Source organism: Heterocephalus glaber, unplaced genomic scaffold (genome assembly GCF_053883595.1).
Source record: "Heterocephalus glaber isolate CG9 unplaced genomic scaffold, H.glaber_assembly_v1.0 deba00001523, whole genome shotgun sequence".
NCBI lineage: Eukaryota > Metazoa > Chordata > Mammalia > Rodentia > Bathyergidae > Heterocephalus > Heterocephalus glaber.
In genome coordinates this window covers 2,150,317-2,160,449 of record NW_028258327.1, presented here as the reverse complement: position 1 = coordinate 2,160,449, position 10,133 = coordinate 2,150,317, and the positions used below count along the sequence as shown (strand labels likewise).

General features: G+C 37.3%; 1 long non-coding RNA gene across 1 annotated transcript in view; it reads left to right on the top strand.

Moving 5' to 3' along the window:
* Positions 1 to 10,133, top strand: part of LOC147824938 (uncharacterized) — a 68,592-nt gene that overhangs the window by 45,215 nt on the left and 13,244 nt on the right. The gene's annotated exons all lie outside the window — the stretch shown is intronic.

Sequence of the window (10,133 nt, the reverse complement as noted above, 5' to 3'; positions counted from 1 at the left end):
TTTTTCAAAAAGAGTTTTTGGTCTCAGAAGCTGAGCATCATTCCTATTTAAATGTAGAGTTTATTATAAAAACCTTAGATTGAAGAACTTAAAAGTTATCAAGACCATACCTCCTTACTCTTCCTACAGTCTTGCTCACAGGAAGTCCTTGAGCTTTACTTCCTCCTTTAGCACATGTTTGAATCAGGACTGTCACAACTGCTTCCAGAACAGAAACTGGCATTTCTTTCAGGTGATGTGAACCCACCAGGCCTTAGGGCAGCAGAACTTGGACTGAGACTTTGGTCAGGAAGCCTTTCAGGTGCAATCCAGTTCGTGTGCCGAGTGGTTGGTCTCCATTGGCACTTGGGAAAAACTGTAGACATTTCTATTGCTGTCTGAAGCACATATTGTGTGGTGTTTCTAGGTTGTACTTTCATTCGTTCTTCCTTTTCTTTTTCTTTGCTTTCTCAAAGCATAGGAATCTCCCTTTTCATTTGAACCTACTCCTAGAGTCAGTCTTTTGAGAGGTTTGAGAGCTCCCAGCTTTTAGGTAAAGTCGTATCTTATAGAAGACATCTGCACCTCTATCTACCCAGAAACCCTCCTTAGTTTTTATATTTAACAGCAGGAATATTTACTGGGAGGAGATCAGGAGATCTCCGAGACATTAAAAGTTCTTATGAGTTTAGTGAGCACCGATCCTAGAATCTCTAGTTGGTTTCGAATTTCATTGCCTCTGAATATCCATCTTCTTAAAATATTTCCTGAAAGATGAACCATGAATTTTGGAATGTCCCAGAGAGGCCCAGGCAGATTTCAAAGTTTCATTCTTCACCACACAATATATCCTTATATTGTATAACGCAAGAAGCCAAAGATTTAGGTTAGGATAAAATTCTGATTTCTTTGAAATAATAATACGTACTTTTTATACATCATCAAAAGTATGCCATCACTATTTTTACATAATTCTAAAAAAGACCTCAGTTCAAGAAATTCAGTATGTAGTCGAACAATACTTTTCAAAATGGTAAATAAAACTGATTCATGTAAAAATTAGATCTAGACAGTATCATTACAGAGCTAATTAAAGAAAGATTAAACACTCATCTATAAAAAGATGAACAAGAACTAAGTAAGAAAAATTCCTATTCCACTCGTTCAAATATTAATTACAAAGTAAATAAAAATGGAGGCAACTACACTTGTCGGTGTATGAAATAGACAATAAGTGAAGAATAAACAATCATAAAGAAGTTTAGATGTTCACTTACCAAATGATGCAATTAAAATGTATAAACATCACACAACTGCAAAATTAAGCTCTTTTCATATAATATTGTAACCATTCAAGGAGAGTATTATGTGTATCCTACATATGTAGCTATAACTTGAACACAAATTTGATGTCTATGTCATATAAGCAGTTGTTCTTAGAAAATTAGATGGAAGACAACTATGTCTAACAACTTTTTCTAACACATGTCCAAGAGATTACTGAAAAAAATTTGAAGTCCTTAATGTGAAGCTCGAGTCAGATTTGTAAAACAGCTTCCTTTTATACCATGACAAAAAACTCAACCATAACCAATCTTTGAGGCCCTTGAGATATGAGGTGAGAATCAAGTGACTAGGGCAACCCTGCCGTTTACAGTACTTAGGAAGATCTGGGGTTTTCTCCGCAGTAAAAGGTGAGAGGTGCCTGTTCCTCTTTGTGTTCCTCAAATCACTACACATGACGCAAATTCATATAGGATGAACATGTATAAAGTGCCACCTTGTGGCACATGCGATTTTGGGCACAAATGGACTGTCTTCCAGAGTACTCATGACTGCTCTGTGGTTCATCGCCACAGTGTGACAATGGTTTCAGCTTGGCAGCTCGTTGTAAAATGAAAATTCAAGGAAAATACACTCAACAAAAGAGCAGATTAGTCTCTATATTCTGCTCACATCTCATATTTTCAAAGTTGACTCCAGAGTGAAATGATAAAGTTACTTTAATACAAGGAATAGTGAATGAAACATGTCTAGTGTCTACCTTACAAGTAATGGTTGGACTTGAGATATAATGCAAAGAGGAAAAATACTTTTGCAAAAGTGTCTTACAACAGTAAACCTATAAGGGCTTAATGCTAAGATTTTAATTAAGAAAGCATACTTTAAAATTCGGTGGCCTCAAAGAATTTTTAAATCATAAATTACCTCTGAGTTCTAGAGAAAATTAATGTTCAGAGTTAGTAGAGAAATAGAGAGTCACTGAAAAATAGATGTGCATATCAACTAAACTTCAAAGTGAACAGAAAATAAGGTATGGAAATGTGACTTCCTCTGTAAGGACTTTAAGATTTTTATTGATCATTGTTCAATATTAAACTACATTTCAAATAGTTCTGTTAAGAAATTGTAGTTGAGCAAACTGTCTTTTAGATGTGTTGACTCTTAAAAAATTATTCTTTTCAAAAGTATTAGTAGAATGTATCAGCATTATTTTTTAACAGTTCCATGACTAAAGATTGTAAACCTAGAAAGAACAGTAGAACTTCATGGAAGACCATCAGAATGAAGAGTGGCTGAAACACACTCTTAACAGTTCAGAGATTAGACTGCTAATTCTACCATTGGTCATTAGGTGGGGCATTCTTGATTTTTCAGATTAGCAGAATATAAAGGCTGATCTCTCGTGTTAGTTTTCATTAGATGTTTAGGGATGGTAAGATGATTGAGATGTTAAGTATCATTCCATTTTTTTAAAGAAAAAGTGACTCCTTAAAGGTACCATACTGGATTGGACTGGAGGAAATGTCAATGCTTCCGTCTAGGTTTGCTTTTATTCAGTGAAATGATACAAATTAAGCCGGTAGTAGTGTCTGGCACATAAGCTATTTCATCACTATTATTCCTACTATTATTCATGTATTTCTGAGTTTTGTAAAGTTAAAATATGATCTTTGATATTAGAAATGATGTTTTTCTTATTTTTAGATCTTTTTTTCCTTTTTATATTGAACTGTATTGTATTTATAACTAGAAAAAAGTTAAAATGCAAAGAATTTATTAGAAGAGCAAGCACAAAGGGAAAGGATCTTTATAGTGGACTACGTCCCTTTATTGTGGCCCCATTCACAAGACATTTAAATCTAGGAGATGGGCTGCTCAGGCGGCCACGGGTAGGGGAACCAGCCATCAGCTACCTTGGACAGCCTTTCCTCTCACCACAGCAATCCACCACTGATTAGGGGGTCACTAAGTCCCTGCTCCCACCTCCTCCAGGTCACGGTGGTAGGCCTGGCATTTTTCTTTTTTGGTACTGGGGATCGAACTTGGGACCTTGTGCTTTCGAGGCAGGTGGTGGAACCACTGAGCTAAATCCCTGGCAAGCCTGGCATTTTGTGTGTAGTTGGTGGCATCATCTCTCAATCATGTCCTTGGAGTCCTACATGGGAAAAACTGATGCTAGGGCAGCAGAAGTGTCCATTGAACAGGCACTTTTCCTGTGAATTGCAGATTGCATCTGATTTCCTCAACCTGAGCAGAGAGGAAAGCGATCTTATCTGTTCTCTCTTTATAGACAGAGGCATTCCGGGCATCAGATGAATGGTGTCCGATTTCTCTCACTTTGGTACATTTATGAGTGATGTTCAGGGGTAGATTTCTAGAATCAAAAGATGGAAAGATGTCTCAGGAACCCACCCACCCACACTCAGTTTTCAGGAGCACTGCAAAGGAGCAATGAAGTCAACCAAGACTGATTCTTCCGGGCTTCTCTGCATAATTTATTTATGGCTCTAAAACCCAGCAGAGTCAGTAATGTCCTTTTTATCCTTCTCTAAATCTTTGCACTTTCAAACCGAATACCTCTTGGGACTTCTTTCAAACTCATTCCTTAGTTTTCTCTGGACTGTCTCCAATGTCTACATATTCAGTTGAAGTTGAGGAACTTGAAACTCTGCTTTTTCTGTAATAGACACTAAACAGTCTTGAGCAGAGTAGAAGATAATTTGCGTCCCTCAACACAATATAACAGTAATTCTAAGCAGAGGAAACATATTGTAGAAGGAAAATAGAGGCTTCCACGTTCAAGAGACTGAGATCAGAATTGTCCAGCAATGATTTATTCCGTTTTGTCGCAGTCCTTCACAGATGAAATGAATAATAAGAAATGTTATAAGATCATTATCAGAAGTAAATGAGATGGTATGTATAAACTCCTTGGTTTATGGTGTGTATTTTTCACATTCAAGGTCCTTAATAAATACATACCAATTGCTTCATCAGGCAGTTCATGGAAGAAATACATTGTTCCAAAGCTGGAAAAAAAGGTATCTATAGAAGTCCTTCTGGAAAAGAGAACTGTCCTATATTCTAGGGGGCTTTGAAGGGTAAGTTTAACTCTTTAATTTATTCCTTAGTGCTGAGTTCAGAGCCTGGCTCCATATCAGAACCAACTTCCTTTGGTAAAACTGTTTCTTATAATGTTACAGTTCTCAATAGTTTACAAAACAGTTACTATAACCTATTTAAAAAATTTTAGTGATTTTAGAACCATTGCCCCAAAGATAAATAATTTAATACTTATAGTGCTCAGAAAAGAAAATTTGATTTAGAAATGCTTCCTTCAGTCCCCAGAAATCCCTATGAAACAGAAAATACAAAAATAAAACAAAATTTATATGTGAGCTGTATTTAAAGGAGATCAACTTAAGAGATAAAAGGCAAATTTCCAGATTTTTAGGACAAAATAAAGTGTTGCTAATAAGGCAAAGTTCCTTAGATCTAGCAATAAACACATGAATTTAGGATATTTTTGTCAACAACTACTTATAATAGGTCAGGCACTCTCCCACACATTAAGGCATTTAATCCTTCTACCTACTTATAAGCAGGTATTGTTTCCATTTTCATTTTCTACATAAGGGAGTTCCAGTATGGAGAAATTAATTTTCTCCTGCTTTTTTTTTTTTTTTTTTCAAATGTGGTGGAGCTGGATTCCAGCTCAGGAGTGCCAACAGGTCACACCTTTTGCTGCTACACCATAGTGTTGCTCAAGTGTGCATAGCCCTGACTTCATCCCTAACACAGGAAGTAGTCTAACATGGTAGCTAAATGGACACATTTTGGTGTCTAAATGATTTATCTTTTAATCCTGGATCCACCACTTGATGGGCAATCAGGGAGAGGCAGTTTGATTACCTTCCCTGCTCCCTGCATTTCAAGCCTTGGTTGGGGAAGAAACTGAGGTCTAAAGAATTAGGATGTTTAAAACAGAAGTCATGTTTTGTACCCAAACGCTGTTCTGTTTGTCATTTTCTGACTCCGATTGCTGTCATCAAATCGTCATACATTCAAAAAGCTTCCTTGTAGATTTGCTGTCTCTGAGGCAATTAGTGGTGTATTAAAAAATATAATGTATAAAGTTTATATTAAGAAGACAGTATGAAATTATGGAGAAAATTAGTGTATTAACACTTTGAGGTTACACTAATTTCAATAAGATGAATTCTCACTATTTCCTCTAATTTGGCAATTATCATTATCATCACCTAAAGTAGTAGTATATTCATTTAATAGTTGAGCAGCTGGTAGGAATAGCTACTATTTGTTGAGTACTTAGTGTATGCTAGAAGCTTGACTTCATTTCATTCAGTTTCTTATTGAGGTTGTTTGAGGGGAAACTGGGGCATGGAGCAGTCTTTCGCAACTAGCTTCAGTTCCCACTGTTACCTAAAATGAGAGGGGCAGTGTTAAAACTGCCTCATCTGATGGCCATGTGTGCATATCTAACTTCACTCCTCTACCGATTCCCAAAATATAAAGACAGGACTATGTTTATAGCTTCTAAACTGCCACACCACTGCTTTAAACCTCAGTATCTTCTAATAGCTATTTTATTGTGAAACTTGCACAGTTGTTGATCCCCAGGAGTGCCCTGTGTCCCCAGATGAACCTCTAGTTTGTCAGGTTCCATATTCTGATTCTCAGGGCCAGGGATTTAGCTCAGTGGTACCACACCTGCCTCTCAAGCACAAGGTCGTGAGTTCTATCCCCAGTACCAAAACGAAACAAAACAATTTACCATATTCTGATTCTCACTAAAAAGTCTCCAAACTGGAAAAACAAGAAGCATATTTATGACTTTCTCAAAAACTATTAACCAGAAAAATAAAAAGGAAAATCAACATACACGGTTCTGCAAATATAAACGAAAGATTAGTCCCAATTAACGCTTGGTTCTGAATGATGTCACAGTAGCAAGGACAAAAACTTTGGCTCTGTTAAGCACATTCAAATGAAACATCAAGTTTTATAGAAACCGACCCCAGATTGTTGTTTTGTTTCTGGCACATTAATACAACTAACTAAGGGATGAACAAACCCTTCTTGCACCAGAACCAGGCTTCCTTTGATATAACAAAGCCACCACAATCTGCTCTCCGGGATTTGGGGAAGAGCTGTGTGAAGCCTGTGCTGTGTATGTTTTGCTCCTGACTTCATTTGGCCCCTGACAAATATGTGATAGTAATAGATAGTTAATACCGCAGGAAACCAAGTTATGGAATAGCAGTTCCAGCTACTTACTGCTTTATCTTGTAAGTGCAGTATGCCTTCTCTAAATTATCTAAACAGCACACACACATACAGACATATTTGCCCACCATTTCAGGCTATATGAATTTATGTGAATTTCTTCATTGTGTAACCTTCTGCTCACTAACCTAAGTGGTTGATAGAAGAAGAAAACTCAAATACAATGGTTGATAGAAGAAAACACAAAATTTCCTGCAATGGAAATGGGAACCAAAGCAGCTGATGTTAGTTTCAGAGGCCCCTTCTTCCTCTCCATCTCTGAGGTGCATACAAAAGTAGCCCAGATTGGGTTGCCATGTGTGTGAATAGCCAGCAGCAACTCTCTGCTAGGCCTGAGCTGACAGAGGAGAACTATAGAGCAGAGAAGGTGGGGAAGGAGGAGTAAGAGAGGTTATCTCTCCCCCTAGTATTTCAAGAAACATAAGTTCTCTATTAGGCAAAGAAAATAGAGCTTGTCAATCTGCAGGTAGTACATTCCTTATAAAATACCTCTGACATCTAGAAAACATTGCATCAAGCATATCTGGAGTATGATTCTTGAATTGAGATTATTGACTTAAAGAGTAAATTGTCTCACACTGGGCATGGTGGTTCACACCTGTAACTTCAGAACTTGAGAAGGTAAGATAGCAGGATCACCACAAGTTTGAGGCCAGCCTCAACTACATAGCAAGACCCTTTCTCAAAATCAAACAAACAAACAAAAGCAAAAGAGTAAATTAATCTTTGAGACTAATGGAAGTAGGGAGGTCTTCTCTGGAAGCCATAATACTTTGGACCTACAGGGACTATTATTGGCTCCAGTGGACTAGGGTTGATCAAATTGCACACTCGTTTCTGGGAGGAATGGCAGAACTTGTCTAGAGTCACAACAGGAGGCTATGAGGGGTGGAGTTGTCGTAATTGCAGGAAGAAAAGAAGTGGATCTAGGGACATAAATATATTCAAATGTAAAATTGTCCCTCAGCTGGTCTTGGACGTAAAACTCTTGAATTAATCCATCTTTTACCCTGTAGAAAAACAAATGTCTACCAGACAAAATCATAAATATGTAGATATATGTAGACCACCTTTTAATTGAAGCTTTAAAAAAATCTACCCAGTATGGCTATTATTGAGTTCCATTGGGGTCTATTCCAAAAGCTTCTTTTTAAAAAAAATTAATTTTCTTGGTGCATCTTAGGTATACAATATAATGACATTCATCAATGGAAATTTGCAACTTTACATAATCTCTCTTGGTTCTTATTTTTTTTCCCATTCCCCTGCCCTTCCTTCAACCCCTCCATGCCTCCCTATTTACAAAGATTTTGTTTCCATTTTTTAATTTTCTCATATTAATTCCATCCCTTTCTTTCCTTTTGCCTGCCCCTCCTGCTTCCCCTTCCCCTTTGCCGCTTTTCTTCCTATTTCACATTATCTATTATACCTTTTAGTCCTTATTTACACTTTCAGTTTTTCATACTAGAGAAACTATTCCATATTTACACGTGTGTCCTATTTATTTCACTTAAGAGTACTGCCTCAATGTGCATCCATTTAGCTATAAATGTCTCTAATTTCTCATTTTTATGGCTGAGTAGCACTCCATTTTATAAAAAAAAAACACATTTTCTTTATTCAGTCTCCAGTTGGTGGTCAATTGGGCTGCTTCCAAGTTGTGTCTATTACAAATTGTACTCTTATGAACATGAGTGCACATATATCACTGTGGTATGATTCTTTTAATTCTTTGGGGAAGATACCCAGCAGGGGAATAGCTGGCTCAAATGGGACTTCCAGTCCTAGCTCTTTGAGGTGTCTCCATACTGATTTCCACAGTGGTCCCACCAGTCTACACTCCCACCAGCAGTGGAGCAGGGTTCCCCTTTCCCCACAGCCCTGCCAGCATTTGTTATTGATTGATTTCATGATAGCAGCCATTCATTCTTGGGTGAGGTGGAATCTTAGTGTTGTTTTCATTTGCATCTCTCAAATGACCACTAATGTTGAACATTTTTTCGTATGTTTATTTGCTATTTCTACTTCTTTGTCTGAGAAATGGCTGTTCATTTCAGATGCCCATTTTTGGATTGGGTCTTTAAATTTTGGAGGTCTGATTTTTTTACGTTCATTATAGATTCTAGATAGTAGACTTTTGTCTGAGGAACAGCAGGTGAAAACTTTTTCCCACATTGTGAGTTGTCTCTTTACACTTTTGGTGATTTCCCTTGCTGTGCAGAAGCTTTTTAATAAGAAGAGATCCCACTTATTGGTTGTTTGTGATAGTTCACAGGCAACTGAGGTTTTGTTTATAAAATCTTTTCCTATGTCAAAGTCTTCAAGAGTTCTACCTAACCTCTGTTCCAGCCAGTTCAGCATTTCTGTTTTAATATTTAGATCTTTAATCCATTTTGATTTTAGTTTGGTGCATGATGAGAAATATAGGTCTAGTTTTAGTCTTTGGCAAGTTGAAACCCAATTTTCCCAGCACTATTTATTAAAGAGGCTATCTTTCCTCCAGTGAGGGTGTTTGGCTCCTTTGTTGAAGATGAGGTGGCTGAGTGTGTCTGGAGATGTTACTACATGTTCTAATATGTTCCACTGATCCTCAGGTCTGTTTCTTTGCCAGTACCATGCTGTTTTTATCATAGTAGCTTGGTAGTATAGTTTCAGGTGGGCGTTGTGATACCTCCTGGCATGTCTCTATTACCTAGAATTGGTTTTGCTATTCTGGTTCTCTTCTTGTTCCAAATGAATTTTTGGATTGTTTTCTCAAGGTCCGTGAAGTATGCTTCTGGGATTTCAATTGGGATTGCATTGAATCTATATAGCAGTTTTGGAAGTATGGCCATTTTCACTATATTAATCCTTCCTACCCAGGAGCAGGGGATGTCTTTCCATTTTCTGATATCATCTTCAATCTCTCTTTTCAGAGTGCTATAGTTTTTAGAGAAGAGGTCTTTGATTTCTTTCATCAGGCTGATTCCTAGGTATTTCAGTTTTCCTTTCTTTTTGTTGTATTCTCACCCTTTGTGTTTAATTGCTTGTCATGTGTGATGGATTCATTCTGCTGGGCTTCCTGGGGTTGTGGTCCTCATTGTCTTTTCCTAGGATATTCTCTACAATTTTTTGGAGTGCTGGTTTGGTATTCGTGAAGTTCCTAAGGTGCTCTTTGTCATGAAAGTATCTTATTTCTCCAATTTTGAAAGATAGTTTTGTAGGGTACATCAGTCTGGGTTGGAGGCTGTTTTCCTTTAGGGCTTGAAATACATCACTCCAAGCTCTTCTTGCCTTGAGGGTTTACATTGAGAAGTCTGCTGTGATTCTGATGGGCTTTCCTTTGTATGTGATTTGTTTCTTTTCTCTAAGTGCTTGTAGAATTTTGTTCTTTTGTTGGGTTTCTGAACTCTTAACTATTATATGCCTATGTGTAGATTTTTTTTAAACAAGGCTAGCTGGAGTCCTAAATGCCTCACTTATCTGTATGTCGAGTTCTTTTTCCCTGCATGAGAAGTTTTCAGCCATTACTTCTATGAACAGGTTTTTTTATGTCATCGCACTCTCTCCTGTTTCTTCATTGA